Source organism: Phyllostomus hastatus, unplaced genomic scaffold, assembly GCF_019186645.2.
Source record: "Phyllostomus hastatus isolate PE091 unplaced genomic scaffold, TTU_PhHast_1.1 phas_contig_152, whole genome shotgun sequence".
Taxonomy (NCBI): Eukaryota; Metazoa; Chordata; class Mammalia; order Chiroptera; family Phyllostomidae; genus Phyllostomus; species Phyllostomus hastatus.
In genome coordinates, this window is record NW_025333622.1 from 7,129,977 (window position 1) to 7,153,398 (window position 23,422).

Sequence of the window (23,422 nt, forward strand, 5' to 3'; positions counted from 1 at the left end):
CAAAGTGCTGGTTAATTTGTTTCTTGATGAGAACTTTCCTCCTGGCTTTCAGGCAGTTATCTTCTTGCTGTGTCCCTATATAGCAGAAGCAGAGAAAGAGAGAGATCACCTCTCTCTTCTCTTCTTATAGGGGTACTAATTTCATTCCTGAAGGCCTTCTCCTCATGACTTAATTGCAACCCAAAGGTCCCACATCCAAATATCATCACTATGGACTTTAGGTATCCAGTATATGGATTTTGAGAGGACACAACCATTCAGTCCATAAAATCATCATTCTCTTTTACCAGATTATCATAATTTTCTCCTAGCTGCTATAATTTTTCTCCTGCTGATTATGCATACTACTGTCAAAGACACCTTTCCAAAAGGCTAGCTTATTATGTTATTCTTTGGCTTAAATTCCTTCCATTGCTTCCTACGTCCTGCAGAATAAAATCCAAATATATTAATATAACAACCAGGCTTTCCACAAGCTGGACCAAGGCCTAAGCAGACTTCCCATCTTTTCTCCTGCATGCACTCTAAGCTACAACTGCGTCACAGTTTTGCTGATGCTGTTTGCTCTGTTCTCAAATGTTCTCCTTAGGCTGCCTATTCCAGTTACTTCCCCCCACCTCCTACCTCTCACTTATCTTTAAGATTTAGAATGAGCTGTTTTTGACAATAGAGTTTTGAATGGTTTTGGTCCCTGAATCTAAATACCCACTCATCCTCCTTCTTGAAGCCCCTACTAGAAAGTGAAGGAAGAAGAAATTATAACCAAATAGGGAAATAGGATTATTTTGATTGTTGAGAAAGTACTCTCTATTGTTCCATAGTCCATCATATTTTGGTGAGCTGTGATGCAGCATACAGTTTAGGTCTAGAGTAAAAAGGGCTTCCTATTCCATTTCTGGAATCTAAAGCATCAGAGTAGTCATGTGAGAGTGGCTATGTTCCCACACTTACCTCATAGGAGCATGGAGTGAAAGGAAGGAAATGGAAGAGTAGTGTAGGGGCATGGCCTTATATCTTTTTAGAACTCAGTAACTGCCCCAATAGAAAGCAAGTTCCAGTGATTATTCTGGGTTTGACTAATAAGATTAACAGCTCCTTCCTTTAAAAAGTTGCCAATGGCTAAAGAAGGACAGAAGCTTAGGCATAAAGTTCTCTCATTCCTGTGGGCAGAAGGAAAAATATGCAATGCCAAAAATGCCCCTCCCACAAACAATTTTTCCCTAGCACCTCAAAGTTACCTTGCTCCAATGTTCCTTATTGTCCCTGCTTGTCACAGTATGTTCCTAGCTCTGATCTTGTACCTGTCTATTGTAACTGTTTGTAGTTCTAGCTCCCTGCTAGACTGAGAGCTCATGATATATATATATCATATTAATCATTATACATTATATTATTAATATAATTTGTTATATATTAATATATAACATGTCATGATATATATTAACATTAATATATATCATTATATATATCATGATATCTAGAGGATAGTGTTTCATTTTTCTAATTTTTGTAATTTGTATTTTATTGTAGTTCTCAGAAATATTTGCTGCATGCATAAATTGATTCTGAATCTTTATATGGGACCATCTGAAAGTACTCTTGTGTATTTGTGTGTGTGTGCTTTCTTTCTCCTTGGCAAGGATAAAATACATTTTTTAAAGATATTATTTATTTATTTTTAGAGGGGAAGGGAAGGAGAAAAAGAGGGAGGGAAACATTAATGTGTGGTTGCCTCTCACACATCCCCTACTGAGGACCTGGCCCACAACACAGGCATGTGACCTAGACTGGGAATGGAATCGGCAACTCTTTGGTTTGCCTGCCGGTACTAAATCGACTGAGCCACACCACTCAGGGAACAAAATAAATATTAAGGCTTGCCATTTTCAGATCATCTGAGAGCTAACTAAAAACTCTTTACATCTTCTTATATGTGTTATAGGAACTCAGAATGTTCATCTAGGATTATCAGAAAACTAGGCTATACATAACTACCAAGAAGGTGGCCAAATGATTCATATTCCATAATCTAGGTGTTTTGCAGTCAAAACTTATAATAGTTAATTTTAAAAACCTTAAAGGATCAAGATTTCTGATTTAGAAATCCATTCTTTCACATCTAAGAGGAGGTTCCTGGTAATTTGGAGAGGGAATATTTTATCACAACCACTAAGTCTGGGACGATGTTGCCATTTTCTTTATACGAATTATAGTTGAAGGGTTCAAACATTATGGTTGAAGAGACTTATTACAAGGTATGAGGGGGTACACTTTCTTGAGCTGAAGCATATAATAAAGTTGACTGATTTCTCTATGTGGGCAACTATTCAATCTTTCAAAGTAAGAATGTCTAAGGAGGAGCAGCACTCAACAGGAAGCCTTGTAGCTGAGAAAATATTTATATACATAGCTAGGGAGAGGAAAAGGGAATTTAGATGAGAGTCAGTCTGAATGACTGAGCATACATTTAGGGAGATATTTGATAGCTGGGACGCAGTGTGATGTGGGTAGTTTTGTTTAGAAAAGCATAAGGTTGATGAGTTCTATAGGAGGTACTGGGTAGATGGATTCTATAGTAAGGGCCTATTGTTTGGGTTTTTTTGCTGCTGTCATTACAAATATTTTTCTTTTTCCATTCCCTCCTGATTTAAATCTTGATCATTTCTAAGGCCCACTCTATTGTATTTTGCCATGTATAATGCACACCCACATTTTTGGCCCAAACTTTCTGGAAAAAAATCAGGTTTTCCTTGGATTACTTTTTTCTATCTTAGCATCTGAAGGAGATTTTCTTCCTATTGCCTCCACTGCCTGCTGACACTATCTGTGGGAGGTGGTCCAGAGTGTCTCTCAGCAGCTCTGTTGTTGTGCTTTTTAGCATCTTTAATAACTTTTAGTGCAAAGCTTGCATTGTACAAAAACCATTTTTGACACTTTGCAAGGGATTTTCCAATAATTTCTCCCACCTAAAGTGCATGAAGAGAAATGTCTCATTGTTCATCCTACAGTAATACAGTCAGCATCACCTGTCTTATCAATTGGGTAACAATCAACATCGCCATCTCTTATCTGTGGATAACAATACATTGCTCTTTGTTTCACTCAATTGAATTGTTGGCCAAAATTGTTTTTTTTGAAAGTTCATTGTAAGTTGAACAAAACTGAATATCATTCCAGGGTATTATTTTGCATATGAATATTGTTATTGCTTTCTACAGTTATATTTTTAATGTGTAAACATAAATAAAATAATTTAAAACATTTATACAGATACAAGATTAGTACTACCCATGTATAATGTACAACATTATTTTTCCCTTAAAAATTTGGGCAAAAAGTTCACATTATACATGGCAAAATACAGTAATTATCTCTACTTCCCTGAAAGTTTTCTATGACCTATCTAGCTGACAGTTTTTATAGTTCTTATAGTATGTGATTCAAGCCTTAAATGACAAATATCACTTTTTGTGCATTCTGGTTGAAGTCCATTTCTGTCCCTGAGATACAAACCCAACCACAACTGGGTGGTATCATTCAGTACAAGAGCTTGGTCTTTGTTCCTGATGCTTGCATTATAATTTGTATTTTACTAGTCATTATTTTGGTCTTTTTTAATCCCTCATGTGTATTTTCTGAAAGACTTCTCAAGTTCTTTGTGTATAAAGCTGGATAGGAATCAGGAGAGAGTAAAGCAGCTGGCCTTACTAACTACCTTACAATAATAGAAAACAATAATAAAAATCGCAATAATTTAAAAATAGGCTAGATGCTGTCTTAAGTGCTTTACTTACTTCTTATAAAAGTCCTCTGAGTTAGGAACTTTCATCCTATTATATACATGAGAAAACTGAAACACAGAAAGTTGAGTGACTACAAAGTTATACAGCTAGACAATACAGACTATTTATTTATTTATTTAAATATATTTTATTGATTGTGCTATTACATTTGTGCCATTACTCCTCATTCACTCCCCTCCACCCTGCACACCCTCTCCCACCCACATCCCCACCTTTAGTTCATGTCCATGTGTCATAAGTTCTTTAGCTTCTACATTTCCCATACTATTCTTGCCTTCCCCCTGTCTATTTTCCACCTACCGTCTATGCTACTTATTCTCCATACCTTTAACTAGAACAGGAACAGAACCACAGAAATTGAGATCACATGGAGGGTTAGCAACAGGGGAGTGGGAAGAGGAGAGAGGGGGAAAAGGTACGGAGAATAAGTATCATTATTTAAATCTAGGTACTTAAAAGGATATTCCCTTAACATTCTACTGCACTTTAGTTTTATATTGGTGCTATAACAAATTATCATATACTTTGTAGCTTAAAAAACACAAATTTATTGTCTTACAGTTTAGAATTCAGAAGTTCAAAATGGGTTTTGCTGGGTTTAAATCAAGGTGTTGTCTGGGATGTGTTTCTTTCTAGAGTCTGTTCTGGAGGGGGAAATCTGTTCTCTCACCTTTTCTAATTTCTAGAGAGGCCCATGTTCCTTAGCTCGTGGTCCTCTTGCTCCTTCACATCCAACAATGACATTTTCCTTCTCCAGATACTATATCTCTGCTTCTGACTCTTCTGCCTCCCTCTTCTCTATCTAAGGACCTTTTTAATTACACTGGGCCCACCCACATAATCTAGGATAATCTCTGTATTTTGAGGTTGCCTTTCATCATATCTAACATATTAATAAGTTCCTAAGATTATATGCACACACACATATGTGTATTGGGTGGGTATATATATATATATATACACATGTACACACACACACACATACATACATACATATATATGTATTGGGTGGGTATATACATATATATACACACACATATGTATGTGTATTGGGTAGGTAGATGGGCATTATTCTATGTAGCACAAGTACCCTGAGTCCAGTTCAACTTAAAAATAAAAAAAGCTTGTGAAGTACCAAGTACTATGCTATATTCTGAGGTACAAAAAAAATCAGACACAGTTCTTCTCAATGAAGTTAAATCCAGTGTTTCAGAGAAAATACTGACTCCCCACTAGAGGTTGTATTCTTTGCTTTTCTGAACATATATAAAGTGATGGCCCACCAAAACCCACTGCCTGTTGTATTAATAACATTTATTTTTGTATGTCTCAAATCAGGTTTTCTGTGCTAAGTCTAATAGAAATCAGGTATATACCTCGATAAGTTGTCTTCATTTCATAAACTAACAAGTTAGTGAGACTGAACAGAAGTCAGTATCTTCAGTAAACTGCAATGTACTTTTAGCATTTTATTTCATGTTGTATTTGCTTACAGTGTCAACAGAGAGGTAAGACAAGTAATATTTCATCTGAAAATAATAGGATGATCATAAAAAACTTCATTGCATTTCACAGAAAATTTACTTCAATCAAAAACTGCATATGTTCATTCATCAAAAGTAACACATACAGTCCATTATATAAATGATTCAAGTCCCCAAATGCACTTCTGACTCAGTTATTTACAATGATGGGAAGAGGCTATTGTTTAAAGTTACAGAGGATTTATTTCCATTGCTTTTGTAAATACCAGGTATACATTTAGTTTGCTTTGCAGGTGTTTGCATAGTTCTGTTCTCTCTCCAATCAGACTATATGATCCTTAAGCATCTAAGGAGGGCACTTCTGCATAGTCTTCATAGTGCTTGATGGTTTGCTGTACTCACAGAAAATGCGCTGTAATAGTTTATTGAATGTTAATTGCTATTAGGTTGCCAGACCCCTCTGAAATCTCTATGCCCTCATTCTGCCATTGCGGAACCTAAAATGCCAGGATCCAACTTTACTGAAAGGAAGGAAGAAAAAAGATAGTTAGATAGGAAGTATTGGCAAATAAGATGTCTTTAGCCCTGGGCCTTGTGAAAACACTGCAGTGTCCTAGAGATGAAAATCTACGATGGCCAGTCCAAGAAGAAGGGCCAGAGACAGATAATAAACACTGGAGAGCATCACCAAGGAATAGAGATTCAACCATAAACTAGTGGATCTAGAAATTCAGCTTCAGAGTAGCCCTCATGGAAGTGCAATGTACACAACTGCTGGATTTTAAATGCACACTACCAGTGTGCATAGAAATACTGACTGCACTTAAAGGTCGAGAGCCATAATCGACAGGGGGCAGCTATGAGATAATGGACAGTGTTAGAAATTAAAACTTGGGGGTTGAGTAAATATGTTCTGAGAAAATTCCTGACAAGTTTTTGCTAGACCTAACCAAGGCAAACAGGCCGGAATTCATTGATATTCATTTTCTCCAAGAATATTTAGCCCTCTACCCAAATTACTTTCTCACTTCTCTCCAGGGTAGCATCTTATATTCCTGTAAAATATTTAAAAAATGTTACATCCTTTTATGTTTAGTGAAACAGTTTGTATCACATATTTAGGTTTGGTATGTCTGAAGTTCTCTATTTCTGTCTAACTTATATTTGTCAGCCCTCAGATAGGCACTGAAGCACCTTCACTTCTTTGATTTGGGCAAGGAGAACTCCCAGTGCCCAGCACGTAACAAGAGCAAGCCCACTGAGCTCTTCTGGATAAAAATATGGCCTTTGAACAAGACATTTCTTTCACTTTTTCCAGCCGAATAATTTTATAGCACTTGATATATTGTCTCTTGCTAGAAATGTTCTCGTTTGTTTTAGGATATGTAGAATGGGGAAGGAATAAAAACACTATCAAGATTTATGGTTTATTTTCTCATGAGCTGTGGATTTTTTTAGTATTGTCAGGATTTGATGGAGGTGCTGCCTAGCTCCCTCAATGAGGAAAGCTGAAAACTGGCCTCTGCAATTGACAAATGTGTTTTAAAAAAAGAAATTTAAGAAATGAACCATGTGATACATAACTTCCGAGTGTGCGAACTCTTATTTTTTTCCTAACAATTTCTCCTCTTTCCTGGATCACATGGCTGTCATGTAAGACTATTTAGTAGCTCTTAAGAAATTGTGTAACTGCATGAATGAATTCTCATCAGTAAAAAGTGAAAGCAAAAGTGATACATCAATTCAATAAGTATTTTTGAAATGTATTTTTGTATAAGCTGTACAACTGTAGTTCTGGGAACATAATATTTCCTGTGGAATACTGAGAAGTAAGCAAAGAAATATATAAAATCAGTGTTGTGTAGTTTTCTTTATATAGTTCTTTTACTTCCTTGGTTAGATTTATTCCTAGGTATTTTATTTTTCTTTTTGCTATGTCAAATGGGATTTTTTTTCCCGATTTCTGTTTTTGCTGTTTCATTGTTGGTATACAAAAATGCCTTTGATTTCTAGATATTGACTTTGTATCCCACAGTTTCACCAAATTCATTTATTAGGTCAAGCAGTTTTTTAGCAGAGCCTATAGGGTTTTCTAGGCACACTATCATGTCATCCTCAAACAGTGACAGTTTTGTTTCCTCCTTTCCAATTTGGATGCCTTTTATTTCCTTTTCTTGTCTGATCGCTGTGGCTAAAACTTCAAATATTATATTGAATAGAAGTGGTGAAAGTGGACAGCCTTGTCTTGTTCCTGATCTTAGTGGAAAAGATTTTAGCTTTTGCCCATTGAGTATGATGTTGGCTGTAGGTCTCTCATATATGACCTTTATTATATTGAGGAATGCTCCCTCTATTCCCACTTTGCTGAATGTTTTTATCATAAATGGGTGCTGTACCTTATCAAATGCTTTTCTGCATCTATTGATATGATCATGTGATTTTTGTCTTTGTTTTTGTTTATGTGATGTATTACATTTACTGATTTGAGAATACTGTACCATCCTTGCATCCCTGGAATGAATCCCACTTGGTCATGGTGTATGATCTTTTTAATGTATTGTTGGATGCAGTTTGCCAGTATTTTGTTGATGATTTCAGCATCAATGTTCATCAGTGATATTGGCCTGAAGTTTTCTTTCTTTGTTGTGTCTTTATCTGGTTTTGGGATTAGGATGATGCTGACTTCATAAAAAAAGTTTGGGAGTCTTCCATCATTCTGGATTTTTTGGAATAGTCTGTGAAGGATAGGGATTAGCTGTTCCTTAAATGCTTTGTAGAAATCTCCTGTGAAACCATCTGGTCCAGGGCTTTTGTGTGTTGGGAGTTTTTTGATTACTGCTTCAATTTCATCTGATGTTATTGGTCAGTTTAGGCTTTCTGCTTCTTTTTTATTGAGTTTTAGGAGATTATATTTTTCTAGAAATTTGTCCATTTCATCTAGGTTTTCAAATTTCTTGGCATACAGTTCTTCATAGTAATTTCTTACAATCCTTTCTATTTCTGTGGTGTCCATTGTAATCTCTCCTCTTTCATTTCTGATTGTGTTTATTTGGATCCTTTCTCTTTTTTTCTTGATGAGCCTGCTTAAAGGCTTGTCGATTTTGTTTATCTTTTCAAAGAACCAGCTCTTGGATTCATTGATCCTTAGAATTGTGCTTTTAGTCTCTATGTCATTTAACTCTGCTCTGATCTTGGTTATTTCCTTCCTTCTGCTTGCTCTGGGCTGTCTTTGTTGTTGTTCCTCGAGTTCTTGTAGACGTGGGGTTAGGTTGTTTGTTTGAAATGTTTCTATCTTTTTTAGGTAGGCCTGTATCGCTATGAACTTCCCTCTCAGGACTGCCTTGGCTATGTCCCATAAATTTTGGGTTGTTGTGAGTTCATTTTCATTTGTTTCCAGAAAGTTTTTGATTTCTTCCCTAATTTCATTCTTGACCCATTCATGGTTTAATAGCATGCTATTCAATCTCCATGATTTTGAGTGTTTTGGGTTTCTTCCCTTGGCAACAAAACAAAGAAACAAGCAAAATATAACCAAAGACACTGAAATAAAGAACAGACTGACAGAGTTCAGAGGGGAGAGGAGAGGGAATTTGGGGGGAATTTCAGGGGAAAAGGGGAAGGGTTTACAGGAATGAGTATAAGGACACATGGATAAAAACTAGAAGGGTGGAAATGGGAGGGAGGAGGGGAGGGTTGGGTGGGTGGGTTGGGATGGGAGTAAAAGATATAAAATTGTACTGCAACAACAATTTAAATAAAATTTAAAAAAAGATGTTAGAAAAGAAGAATATATAAAATCATTTTTTGAGGGGTTCTCATTTACCATCTTTTACACACAGTTTGAAAGTGGTCAAATACATCTTAGAAATCTTAAGAGATGAAAAATTAATATGACTTTAAACAAACTCAGTTTATTTTGCTTTGTGGTGTTATTTGCCACTGTGTTTACATTTTCTGATTATATTATATATTTCTTGAGATCAGGATATAAGGGATCACATCCTAAATATTTCTAAGAGTTGCAATGTCCTCCCTTTAAAAATGCTCTAAATAGCAAATTTCTCATAAATCATTGGACAAATAAATTATGTAAATGCTTAGAAACATTTCATGCTCTAAATATTAATACAGATTCCTTTGGGGAGAATTAACTTCCCAAAATATTCTAATATAAAAGCATCAAGGGTCCTGGCTGGTGTGCCTCAGTGGATTGAATGCCAGCCTGTGAACCAAAGGATCTCAGGTTGGATTCCCAGTTGGATGCCTGGGTTGTAGGCCAGGACCTCCGTAGGGGGTGCACAAGAGGCAGTCACATGTTGATGTTTCTTTCTCTCCTTCCCTTTCACTCTCTCTAAAAATAAATAAATAAAATCTTTAAAAGCACGAAGGGAAAGTTTTGAGTGTATATCCCTGCTTCTTGAAATAAGTCCTTAATAGAGTTTATTATACAGTTGCAAGTTCAAATTGACAGCCTCTGTGTATTTTTTTAAAATATATATTTATGTGTGTAGGTGCAGTAATGTATTCTGGAAAGTGCTTTTCTAAAAATAAGCCATTTGTATCAATAATGGGTGCTCAGTATGCAATCTAATATCATTGCACCTGCAAAGTTCAGTAAGGTAATGTTAGGTGAAAAGGAAAACACTTTTATGCAACTGAATGACATATCTTTCATAAGCATATTTTTAAGCTCGTTTGGGTCTTTTTAATGAGCTGATACCCTTTAAACCACAGATTCAATAAACACAATAGCATGATGCAGAAATGAAACTAGGGAGAATACAGGAATTTAATTTTAATTGTTTCTTCCTCAATCTACATATTCTCTACAGGACACCTACTGGCCGTCGGTTACATACCTGTAATATTTTGGTATTTTGGCAGTAGCTTTGGAATACAATGTTTCCCTAATATCCCTAATTACATGCAGATGACCTTCCTGTGTCACTTCCTGCCAATCTTTCTAGGCAGGGATTAGATTACCCATGGTTCTGTTAATCTTATTAGATTCCTCCCACCCCTCAATAAAATGATTGCATTTTGGTCTTGAGCCATCAAATTCATGTGAGAAAAATAAATGCAGATCATTGTAGAAAATCTAAAGACAAGCCATTGTGAAAAAAATGGGCCAAGAAAAAAGTAAATTTGCAAGACGATGCTTAGGAGGAGTGTATCTCCGAGCCCAAGAACCAAGTCCAACAGACCACATTTTCTATACCTCTTTAAATGAAATGTTGCTGGTAAAAGCAAAAAAACTGGGGAGGTCTAAGATGGCAGAGGTAAGGAGAAGCTGCATAAACCTCCTTCTAGGGTCCAACTGGAATTACACATAAATTTTAGAGACATCACACTGGATGACCAATTGTGTTGCAGCTGATCCAGGCTGGGCAGATCCACTCTTGCCTCTGGGAGATGGAAGAAAATACACAGAGCTGTGGGAATGCTTGACATGCCTTTATTCACGGGTGGGCGAGCCACGCATGCTGCAAACTGCGTGTTTATCTGCATGTCTCTGCATGGCACATATCATAGCCCTTGCTCCCCAGCATGGCACCCATCATGGCACCTGTCCCCTTGCATGTCTCTCATCACTGCCCCCAGCAGGGAGTCCCTATCTATTTAAGTACTAGAGAGGAACAAAGTCAGAAAACTGCCAGATCATAACATAACATAACATAACATAACATAACGTAACATAATTCTGCGCATGCAAGCCCACTTCATGTTATGGGAACAGTTTATTGGACCCAGTCTCAAGGCTATGAGAACACTGGTTATCAGGCCCCTCCAAGGCTATGGGAACACTGCTCCCCTTAGTTACCAGACACCTGGGTGAGGAAGACAGACTGTCTCCACTTACCCTATAGCAACTGAACACTGGCTGGAGAAAAGCCTTATAACCAAGAACAGACAGAAGAAACCACTTCACTATAAGGTGACTGGTAGGGAGTGCAGAGGAGGTGTGAGAAGGTGGGCTGGGCTCCCACAGGTGGGAGCTAGAGTTCCAGAGGGATATTTTAGCAGCCAGGGTATTCCCCCTGAGAAGAGTGACTCCCCAGCCGATAGCACCAGAGCCACAAAAGGAACCTCAATAACATCCAGCTGTAAAAAGCAGTGGGGTTTTGTCTTCCAGGGAGAGACAGCTGGAAACACAGAGGTCTCTTAAAGGGCCGACACACAAAATTTTGTTAACATCCACTTACCCTGGACTTTGGAGGAGGGAGGGTAGAGTGGACTGAAGATGTGTGAGGTGAGTCTGGGTTTGGTGGCTCTGGGGAGAGAACTGAAGGAATAGTCACCAGTATTCCTGTGTTGTGTCATTCCCCATACTGCAGAAACCAGCTTTCTCTGGCAGAGCAAGTGGCATCAGCCTGAAGGGAAGCAATAACCCTGGCTTCAGGAATTATTCTGCCCCACTCTGTGGAGCTTAAACTGGGCTGCTGAGGAGTACAGCTATAGGTTATCTCAATAATTAAGTTTAACAACTAAGGTAGATCTCTGGGAGCACTGAGAACTTAGCTGACTCTCTCCAGGGCCCAGTGCGGGTAAAGCCAGCCTGGGTGCACTGCCTGGTTCTTTCTGCATATAAACAGGCTGAGTAGAGGGAGCTACTAGGTATGGATCACTGATAGTTCTGAACAGGTTGCCCAGGGCCAGTCACAGGGAGCATCTGACATAAGCCTGCCTTTGCAGATCTATTTATTTATTTATTATTTATTTATTTATTTATATGGATTTACTTCATGGCTTTTTAAAAAGAATTTATTTATTTATTTTTAGAGAGGGAAGAGAGGGAGAAAGAGAGAGAGAGAAACATTAATGTGTGGTTGCTGGGGGCCATGGCCTGCAACCCAGGCATGTGCCCTGACTGGGAATTGAACCTGCAATGCTTTGGTTTGCAGCCCATGCTCAATCCACTGAACTATGCTAGTCAGGGAAGATCTATTAAATATATAGAAACAAACACAAAGAGGCAGCCAAAATGGGAAGACAAAGAAACAGGCCCCAAATGAAAGAACCAGAGAATCCTCCAGAAGAAGAACTAAATGAAAGGAAGGCAAGCAATTTATCAGATAGAGAGTTTAGAGTGATGATTATAAGGATACACACTAATTTGAAAAAAAGACATAGAAGCAATAAAAAAGGATGAATCAGAAATAGAGAATGTAATATATGAAATAAATAATACACTGGGAGGAATAAACATTAGGTTAGATGAAGCAGAGGATTGAGTCAGTGATTTGGAAGACAAGGTAGAAAAAAACACCCAAGTAGATCACCAAAAAGAAAAAAAGAATTGAAAAGAATGAGGAGAGCTTAAGAAACTTTTGGGACAACATAAGCATAACAACTTCTGCATCATGGGAATATCAGAAGGAAAAGAGAGTGAGGAAGGGTTAAAGAACCTACTAGAAGAAATAATGACTGAAAACTTTCCTAGTCTGGTGAAAGAAAAAGACACAGAAGTCCAGAAAGTGCAGAGAATTTTAAACAAGATGAACCCAAAGAAGTCTACACTGAGACACATAATAATTAAAATGGTAAAGCTTAAAGACAAGGAGAGAATCCTAAAAGCCACAAGAGAAAAGGTAACTTGTAGTTACCTACAAGTGAACTCCAATTAGACTGTCATCTGATTTTTCAACAGAAACATTTCAAGCCAGAAGGGACTGGCATAAAATATTCAAGGTGATGGAAAGCCAGGACCTACAACCAGGGCTACTTTACCCAGCAAGGCTATCATTCAAGGCCTTATGTGAAACACTTGATCAAATGGATTTAATTGATATCCTCAGAGCATTTCACTCCAAAACAGCAAAATATACAAACTTTTCAAGTGCACATGGAATGTTTCCTTGGATAGGCCACATATTAGGAGACAAAACAAGTCTCAATAATATTAAGAGGATTAAAATCATATCAAGCATCTTCTCTGACCACAATGCTATGTAACTAGAAATCAATCACAACGGGAACACTGAAAAATTCAGAAAGACATTGGAGCTAAATAACATGTTATTAAACAATGAATGGGTCAACAAAAAGATCAAGGAAGGAATCAAAAGATACCTTGAAACAAATAAATTAAGGACACAGCAATCCAAAATCTGTGGGACACTGGGAAAGAAACCCTAAGAGAGAAATTCTTAGCATTACAGGCCTATCCAAAACACAAGAAAAAGCTCAAATAAACAATCTAACTTCACACTTAAAAGAACTTGAAAAACAATAAAGAAAGCCCAAAATGCGTAGAAGAAAGGAAATAATAAATATTAGAGCAGAAATAAATGAAAGAGTATATTTTTTTATATTTTATAAAAAAATATAAAAGATCAATGAATCCAAGAGATGGTTCTTTGAAAAGATAAATGATATTGATAAATCTTTAACCAGACTCATCAAGAAAAAAAGAGAAAGGACCTAAATAAATAAAATCAGAAATGAAAGAGGAGAAATAAAAACTGACACCAAAGAAATACAAAGGATTGTAAGAAAATATCATAAACAAATATACAACAACAAACTGGACAACCTGGACAAAATCAATGAATTCCTAGAAACATACAATCTTCCAAAACTAAACCAGGAAGAATCAGAGTATCTGAACTGACAGATTACACCTAGTGAAATTGAAGCAGTAATCAAAAAACTCCCAACAAACAAAGCCCTGGACTGGATTACTTCACAGTTGAATTTTACTAAACATTCCAGGAAGAACTAACACCTCTCCTTCTCAAACCATTTCAAAAATTCAAGAGGGAAGACTCCCAAGCTCACTTTATGAGGCCAACATTATCCTAATTCTGAAAACAGATAAAGACACTACAAAGAAAAAAAATACATGCCAACATCTATGATGAATATAGATGCTAAAATCCTCAACAAAATATTAGCAAAAAAAATACAGCAATACCTCAAAAAAATCATACACCATTACCAAGTGGGATGTATTCTGGGAATGCTACATTGGTACAACACTTGCAAATCAGTAAATGTGATTTAGGTTCTTTGCCCATTTTTTAATTGGATAGTTTGCCTTCCTGCAGTGGAGTCATGTGAGTTCTTCATGTTTTGGAGATTAAATCCTTGTCTGCTATATCATTGGCAAATATATTTTCCCATGCGGTTGTTTCCCTTTTCATTTTGCTGATGTTGCCTTTAGTTGTGCAGAAGCTTTTTATTTTGATGAAGTCCCATTTATTTATTCTTTCCTTTTTGTCCCTTGCTCTAGAGGACATATCAGCGAAAATATTGCTGAGTGGAATATCTGAGATTTTCTTGCCTATGTTTTACTCTAGAACTTTTATGGTGTCACGACTTATATTTAAGTCTTTTATCCATTTTGAGTTTATTTTTGTGTATGGTGTAAGTTGGTGGTCGAATTTCCTTTTGGTGTTGCACGTAGCTGTCCAGATCTCCCAACACCATTTGCTGAAGAGGCTATTTTTATTCCACTTTATGCTTCTGCCCCTTTTGTTTAATATTAATTGACCATAGATTCTTCTCCAAGGAGGTCATAAAGAGGGCCAAGAGACATATGAAGGATGCTCAGCATCACTAGCCATCAGAGAGATGCAAATTAAGACCACAATAAGATATCACTTCACATCTGTCAAAATAGCCTTCAGAAACAAATCAACAAAGAGTAAGTGCTGGTGAGGTTGTGGAGAAAAAGGGAACCCTAGTGCACTGTTGGTGGGAATGCAGACTGGTATAGCCACTATGGAAAACAGTATGGAATTTCCTAAAAAAACTAAAAGTGGAACTGCCTTATAACCTGGTAATTCCACTGCTGGTACTATACCCTAAGACTCCTGAAACACCAATTCAAAAGAACCTATGCATCCCAATGTTCACAGCAGCATACTTTACAATAGCCAAGTGTTGGAAGCAACCTAAGTGCCCATCAGTAAATGAATGGATCAAAAAACTGTGGTACATTTATACAATGGAATACTATACATCAGAAGGACAGAAGGAGCTCCTATCCTTTGTGACAGCATGGATGGAGCTGGAAAGCATTATGCTAAGTGAAATAAGCCAGACAGTGAAAGGCAAATACCATATGATCTCACCTATAAGTGGAACCTAATCAAGAACACCAACAAGCAAGCAAATATAGCCAGAGACATTGAAGTAAAGAACAAACTGACAGTAACCAGAGGAGTGGAGGGAGGAAGATAATGGGGAAAAGAAGGGAAAGGGTCATCAAGGAACATGTATAAAGGACCCATGGACAAAGCCAAAGGGGGGTAGGATTGAGGGTGAGAGGTTGGGGTGGGTGGGCTGAGGGAAAATGGTGGCAGGAAAATGGAGACAGCTGTATTTGAATAACAATAAAAAATAATAAGAAGAAAAAATTAATATGATTTACCACATAAATAAAATGAAGGATAAAAACCACATGATCATATCAATAGATGCAGAAAATGCATTAGATGAAATCCAGCACTCATATATGATAAAAACTCTCAGCAAAGTGGGAATAGAGGGAATATATCTAAACATAATAAAGGCCATATATGACAAACCCACTGCCAGTATCATACTCAAAGGGCAAAAACTAAAAGCATTCCCCTTAAGATTGGGAACAAGACAGGGATGTCCATAAATTCAGCAAAGTAGCAGGATACAAAATTAATATCTAGAAATCAGTTGCATTTTTATATGCCATAATGAACAAACAGAAATGGAAGTTAAGAAAACAAAACCACTCACAATTGCTTCAAAAGGACTAAAATACCTAGGAATAAATCTAAACAAGGATGAAAAGATCTGTACTCAGAAAATTATAAGACATTAAAGAAAGAAATTGAAGATGATGCAAATAAGTGGAGCACATACCATATCCCTAGATAGAAAAAATTAACTTCATTAAAATGTCCATGCTACTCAAAACAAGTTATGGATTCAATGCAACTCCTATCAAGATTCCAATATCATATTTCACAGAGCTAGAACAAATATTTCAAAAATTCATATGGAACCACAGAAAGCCTTCATAGCAACAGTGATCCTGAGAAAAAGGAAAGTTGGAGGAATTATGCTACCTAACATAAAACTATACTATAAGGCCATAGTCATCAAAACAGCATGGTACTGGCATAAAAACAGACACATAGATCAATGTAACAGAATAGAAAGACCAGAAATAAACCCACACCTTTGTGTGGTCAATTAATATTTGACAGAGGAAGGAAAAACATACAATGGGCTAAAGATAGCTTATTCAATAAATGGTGTTGGGAAAATTGGACAAATATGTGCAGAAAATGAAACTAGACCACCTTCTAACATTGCACACAAGAACAAATTCAAATGAATTAAAGACTTAAATATTAGACTCATAACCATAAAAATCCTAGAAGAAAACATAGGCAGTAAAATCTTGGACATTGCTCATAGCAATATTTTATCTGCTATAATTCTCCAGGCAAGAGAAAGAAAATAAAAATAAACAAATGATACTACATCAAACTAAAAAGTTTTTGCACAGCAAAGGAAAGCATTGATAAAATAAAAATACAACTCACAAATAGGAGAACATATTCACCAATACTTCTAATAAGGTGCTAATATCCAAAATTTATAAACAACCTACAAAACTTAACACCTAAAAAATAAACACTCTAATTAAAAAATGTACAAAGGACCTCAATAGACATTTCTGCAAAGAGGACATACAAATGGCCAATAGACATATGAAAGGTGCTCAACATTTCTAATCTGGGTACTATCAATAAATTAAACAACAAGTGCTGGCAAGGTTGAGGAGAAAATGAAAACTTTTGCCTTGTTGGTGGAATGCAGACTGGTGCAACCACTGTGGAAAGCGGTATGGAGATACCTCAAAAAATTAAACATGGATCTGCCTTTTGACCCTGCAATCCCACTTCTGGGAATATATCTGAAGAAATCAAAACACTAATTTGAAAGAGCATGAGGACCCTATGTTCATTGAAGCATTATTTATAATCGCCAAGATATGGAAGCAGCCCAAGTGTCCATCAGTAGATGAGTGGATACTTGGCTATAAAAAAGATGGAATTTTATCCTTTGCAACAGTATGGATGGGCCTGGAGAACATTATGCTAAGTGAAATAAGCCAGTAGGAGAAAGACAAATACCATATGATTTCAATCACATGTTACCATATGATTTCAATCACATGTGGAATCTAATGAACAAACTGAACTAACACGCAAAATACAGACAGACTCATAGATGGAGAGCAGGATGACAGCTCTGGTGGGGGGAAGTTGTGGGTGGAGGGATGAAACAAAAGGGAAGGACTCATGGACATGGACAACAGTGTGGTGATTGCAGTGTGTAGAGGATACAAGGTGGTTAAAATATACAAGAAATTTAAAATAAAAAAACAACATAGCAAATGGTCCAAACAATCAGTGATGAATTTTTTTCTAAATAAAATTATAAAATATATTTTTGTGGCATTGTTGCCCATAGTAAAAGTCCTGACACAGATCTTCATGTAGGAATATACCATAAAATTACAATAAGATATTCAAAAGAAGTTCTACATTTCTATATATTCTTAACTAGTTTTAGTTAACTGGGCACAAAAAATGAAAATAATTTTTAAAAATTGCAGATAATTTAGGTTGTCCCTGTCATGAATTAAATTCCTTTGTCCATCAGCTATAAATGAGGGCATGATAGATTGTATGAAAAGTTAAGAACCTTTACTCTGGCTTACATTATTCAATGTGTCATCATAAGAAAAAGAATGCAGATGCCACAGGAAAGGGTTGGAGATATTGTAACTATACAAATGTGTGACTTGACTGAGTTTTTAAAAGGAGTCATTACTATCTCTGGAGGAAACCATGTTTCATATCTTTTCCTTCTGTTGTGGCACATGAGGATCATTAATCAAAGTGTGATAGAAAAGCAGTAAAAGTACCATATACATTGGTATATAAGATAGTTTTTACAGAGCCTGTGATATGACCTTACTCCCTGACCCCGCCCCACAGGGCTCATGTCTATGAGACGGCTGCCTTGAGTACAGTATGCCCAGAACTGTGGGCCTGTTTCTTCTCTGTTAAAATAAAGAGTCCACTCAGAGGATTAAATTAAAAATCATTCCCTAATCAATGGATATCCCTTAGAGGCACACAACAGGACAATAGTGTGAATGCAAGATACAAAAAATGTGCCGGGAAAATACACAGAGCAGAAAACATGATATATCTTCCTCAGTTCTCCTTCTTGTCTTTGTGTATCATTTCTGCTCTATTTAGGTCAAAATAAAGACAATCATGAGAACAATATACTGTTAGAAATCTTTCCAGCCTCCACTCCCAAAGCTACTTTGACACCTTACCTCAACGCAGCTGGATGGGAGCAAACCATCTTGCCTGAAGAATATTCTCCTCTCTAATAGGAAAGCATACTTCAAATGGTTTGAGACCCATTGCGTTTTTCTAAGGTGGCTCCACGGCTTAGCTGGATATTTCAGGTGCACTGCAGCTTGGTCAGTACCATGGACATCTGGGCACTGATGCTCATACCAGCTCCTGCTCCCCATGACTTCCAGAAGTTGTATTGATAAAGACAATGCCATTGATTGTAAGAATAAGAGGGATCATATGTTTAGCACTGTAGTAACTAAAATAAATTAGCTTCTCTCATTTTAGAGGAGGGAAATGAACCTTAGAGACATTATATAAGTTGTGCATTATCGTAGAATAAATAAGTGGTGGAGCTATCCAGAGAAACTGCTGTTGTTTTTCTCTCCTGTTTCAATTGTGACCACATTTTAACCTCAAGAAAATCTCTTTTTTTTGCCCTGCAGGGACTTCATTTTTGTGTTAGCTTTCTAGGAATGCCACATACTGAGTGGCTTAAAACAACAAAACTTTATTTCCTCACAATTATGGAGGCTAGAAGCATATAGTTAAGGTTTTTTGCAAGGTTGGGTCCTTTTGGAGTCCCTGAGGGAGGATCTGTTCTGTGACATCTCCTAGATCCTCTGGGTGTTTGCTGGCAGCCCTTGGTATCCCTTGACTTGCAGCTGTATTACCACAATCTCTGCCTCCTTTTCACATTTGGGTGTCTTTGTGTGTGTCTCTATGTCCCTGTGTCTTCTCATGGCCTTCTGAAAAGGAAACCAGTCACTGAATTTAAGGCCCATCCTAATCCAGTACAATCTTGTCTTAACTTGATTATTGCAAACATTTCATGATCAGATCAGGTCCCAGGGACTTCAACATAGCAACATATGTCTCTGAGGCACACAGCTCAAGCACAATGGTTTTATTCCCTGTTGCTCTTTAAATTGCTGAGTAGGAATTTTTCAAAAATTCTGCTACAGAAAAACAAAAGTGTCTGTAGACAATCTCTGACATCAGCTTGATTATATGAAGCTCCCTTGAAGCAAGGGTGTGCATTAGGGCCTGGTTAGTCTCTTAAAATGGGCAGAAAAGCAAAACAGAAATCAATATCTCAAAAAATTCTGCTCCTCCTATTGGATTGGATCTTGAGTGACTGCTTTGTGCCCCCCTTACTGCAGCTGAGAGAAATGGTGTCTCCCTCTCAAGTCATGCAACCCAGACAACATAAAAACCCCTGTCAGGTGTTTCTTTTTCTGCCTGTTTACAAAACCAAATTATTTATGCTTGTGTCACCTTTCCTTGGAGAATGGGTGCTGTTCAAACTCCCCATCTACAAATTCACTCACATGTAATGAATAAAGGGATAAGGTGAAATTTTTTGGAATCAGGTGTTCTCACAGTTCACAGCAGAGTGGGAACAAGTAAAGGATTAGAGGGAGCAAGTCAGGGAAAGAAGAGAGGAATGCTAAGGCTATCAGTTGAAAAAAAAAAGAAGTAGAGAAATGTCACTTCTAATTGCTACCTATGCAGTAAAACACGGTCACCAATTAGGGAATCCAAGCAAGCAATTTCTTCTGGGTCCAGATGGTCAGAGTTAAAGCTATTATGTGTATTGAAACACCATCTGCATTTCTGAGAACACTGACACAAAGTCCAATATCCAAGGGAAACCTGTGTGGATTTTTGCTTGTTCCAATTGCTGCAGTACCTGAATCATACTCACAGCCTCTCCATCTGCACTGTATTCCTGATGCCTGCCACGCACCATTTGACAATCTTCAGTGCTCTGCTCTTTCTGTGACCCCATCTTTCCTACCGCATCATTTAGCTCAAATATGTTCAACCACAGAAGCTTTCCAAATTATTCACTTAGTGACCAAGGGCAGAGCTACCTACCACCCACGAGGGAATGAGTCATCGTATCATGAAGGCTAAGAGAAAAAAGACATTTGTCAACAGATTCTGCGTGTTGTTGAAGATGAGTTCAAATGTAGGACACCACACAGAGTCAGTGGTGCATAATAGATTAGTAAATTTTTGACAAGAATGTCAGGTCTCTTCAGAATCTTAAGCAGTGAGAAAATGGAAAGTTAAATGTTTATTGTCAAACAGCCACTGTGGGGTCACCATTTAATAAGCAAGTCCCTGTCCTATGCCAGTATTATTACACCAAGAAAAATTAGGAAGGCACAAGGCTCTCAAGTTATTGAGTATATTCTGGGTTTGTCCTAACACCTAATTTTGTGTCTGTACCAGGCATAGTTTGTCTATGACTTTCTTTTGCTTGGGATAAAAATAGAGATAAATATAAGATATCTCTGTTTTCAAAGTGCTGTTTTGAAAAGTTGTTTTTTGTGTCTCCATTACCTTGCTTGATATAGTATATAATGATGATATAACAATTATAAACCACCATTTGTTAAATGGCTTCATGCTCTAATCCTATGCAATTTCTAATTTAGCTATACCTTTGTCCATTTGTTAAACGTAAACATCAAGGCCCAGAGATTTAGTAATTTTAGTCTGTAACCAAGTGCACCAGACTCGGGAGGAGATGCTCCTTTTACTACATGGTACTGACTCTTAGGAAAGTATTTTAAACTCTGAGGAACTTGGTATATTTTGGACTTCTATGCTTTTATTCTCTTAATAATATTTCCTGAACTGTTACATAGTTATTGCATTAGACAACTTTTACTGCAATCATACTTCATAATAAACAATCCCTAAATCTCAGTGGCTTATGATAACAACTTTTTTTTCTTGCTCCTATGTCTGTGGGTCAGCTGAAGTTTGGCTGGTCTTGGCTGAGCTTCACTGGGTTCACTTGGGTTCATTTGCAGGTCAGATTTGGGTTTATTCCACGTATCCCATTGTAGAACAAACAGCTACTCAGGGCATGCTCCTCTCATTACAATGGTAGGAGCACATGACACCAAGCCAAATTACGTAACAGTCTTTAAAATCTTTGCTCAGGTCTCATTTGCCATTACTCTACTGCAACAAAGAGAGAAAACATAGTCTGTGTACTTTAGAGAGTGCTATGCCTCATTATCTTGGTAAAGGGCGTGGATGTGTATTTCTTTAAGAGAGGGAGAACAGACTGGACACAATAATCTAATCTGTCAACAACACCTGTGTTACCCAGAAATGTTATAGGTTTTCCAAATATGTTCAGTAGAAGCCTTGGGAAACCTGTGCAGGTGAATTTTCATCTCTGCCCCAACCAGACGAGTTTTGCTGTTATCAATTTTATATATTGGGCTGCTGTGTAAACTTACTTTGAACAAAAGGAAACTAAAACAATGCTTACAAACTGTTTTCTTAGGCGATTGTAGTTAACAAAAAAATCACATGTACAGTTTTAGGTGGGTCTATTTTATAATTAATTTACCATCTTTTTCTGCTTTAAGTGGATGAGATTAACCTGTATTCCATAAAGAGACTCAGTATGGCAGCATGGTTAAAAATCTGTCTAGCTGTGTGACCTTGAGCAAGTTGCTTAACTTCGTTCTATACTTTCCTTTTCATCAGTAAAATGGGAATAATAAAGAAAAAAACCCTCAATAACAGGGTTATTGTGAGTATTAAGAATGAAGGCACATAATGTGATTGGGACAATACCTGGTATATAGGAAAATACCCAGTTAGTGATGCCTACAGGAGATTCCCATTAAGTAAAATGGTAAGGTGAAGCAGATCAGATCTGGTGATAATAAAATCATTGTCAAATTTTATTTAAGCACAAAATAATATGCATTATATATGAAAGTTAGGGTAGACAATAATAAAATGTACACTTATTACTCACCATTGTTCCTAAAAATGTTAGTGGTACCTTTGCATCATCTGGTGCGCTCCTCCCCACACCTCTCAGCTGTCATACAGTGTGGTGTAATAACTAAGAACGCAGACTCTGAGTTGGACCCATTTTCCCTCAGTTTCCCAAATATTTGGTGGATAATTATAATATATACCTTGTATAAGAATTGTATTAGTTAATGCATTTTTAGCACACAGAAAGCAGCCTTGCAAACAATGAGCACTGTACAAGTCTTAATTACTATTATCAACATTATTAGTCATACACACATCAGTAAGCAGTTGGTCTTTGCTCAGTTTTGAGCTTTACAAGAATGGAATATAATGTTTATGTCCTCTACTGTAGCTGACTTTTTAACATAATGTTATACTTCTAAACGTTATCTATATATTGTTCATTATTTTTCATTGAATATACTATGATTTATTCATTTTCTTATCAAGGATGCTTTTATGGCCATTCTTGTACACATCTATTGGTGCACACATGTAAGAATTTTCCCAAATTTATCACTTGAATACAATTGCTGAATTATGGGGGCTTTAAGATGTTCAACTATCTCAGATATAACAAAATTATTTCCAATGTGCTTGTCTCAGCTTATGTTTCAATCAGCTGGCCCCTGGCCTTGACAGACTTCTTATTTTGTGGCCATATTACTAGGTATGAAATGATAATTCACTATGATATTAATTTACATTTCTGTGATCACACAAATATAATTTTATGTGTATTGGTTCTCCACGGTTTCTCTTCAGAGATATGTCTATTCTTGCTTTTTTGCCATTTTGCCCTGGGTTATTTTTCTTACAGAGTTGTAGGTGTTAATTATTATTTGAATAATATTCCAGTTTTTTTTTTTTATGTTATAAGCACTATCTACAATGTTGGGTTTTCACTTTCTTCATGGTGTTTTCTTATGCATAGAATTTCTTAATTTTAATGTAATTAAAC